The following is a 908-nucleotide window of genomic DNA, read 5'->3' as shown; positions in this document are numbered from 1 at the left end:
TCTCCTCACACCCACATCTCTGTGCTCCCGCGATATGATGAATGAACAGCACCTGCTCCTGTGTGTTAGATCTCACTCTCCTCTGCCGATTCGAGGGCTTTGCTCCCGAAATCCTGCCCTCTCTTCTACATCGTCATTACTTTTTCTGCCGGATCATTCGCATCGAGAGAAAACATTCTAATTATTTTCATTCACAACTTCATTTCTCCCGTCTGCTCGGTGGCACGGTTTCCTGCGTTATTGTCCGTACGTCCTTCCGCTCTCGTGCCTTTCACGTGAGCCTGAAGCAATTTGCGTTGGGTGTCGGTCCCTCTCCCTCCACGGAAAGTAATCTCATCGAGGAATCGGTGATCAGCTATCCTCTCCATCCTCGTCTATTCGATCTGACAAAGGGGTTTGGCTTTTTATTCCTAAAGCACGTCCCGCATTCGCCTTCCGGGACGCTGGGCTCGCTGTTTCCTTTCAGTCACTGATCTCTCCTTTCTAGTTTCCTTTATCAGCTGCTTCTTCCCTCCTAGACGTCTGAGGGTCAGTCTTAGGGTACTAGGACTCACCTCATCCTTCTCTTCTCTAATTGTACTAACTCTTTAGGTGACCTCGGCCAGCGTCGTGCCCTCATGGGCTGGTGAATCCAAAACTCCATCCCTGGACCTTGGCTATCCCGTGATTTCTAACTTGCTACCTGAAATCTTTGGTATCTCAAATTTAGCATGTCCAAAACGACTTTTGATTTTATTTCTTTCTCATCTTAGACAATGTCACCAACATTCCCCCAAGAGGTCAAGCCAAAATCTGGGCATCACCTCTGATGTCTCTTTTTGTTGACCCTTAAATCTGTAAGTCTCATGAGCTTTACCTCCAGATACATACAGCCCAGGCATCTCCTGCCCGGACGAGCAGAGCAGCCT

This window comes from Pteropus vampyrus, unplaced genomic scaffold (assembly GCF_000151845.1).
Source record: "Pteropus vampyrus isolate Shadow unplaced genomic scaffold, Pvam_2.0 Scaffold105, whole genome shotgun sequence".
NCBI lineage: Eukaryota > Metazoa > Chordata > Mammalia > Chiroptera > Pteropodidae > Pteropus > Pteropus vampyrus.
The sequence above is the reverse complement of the archived record's forward strand: the minus strand, read 5'-3'. Positions refer to the sequence as shown.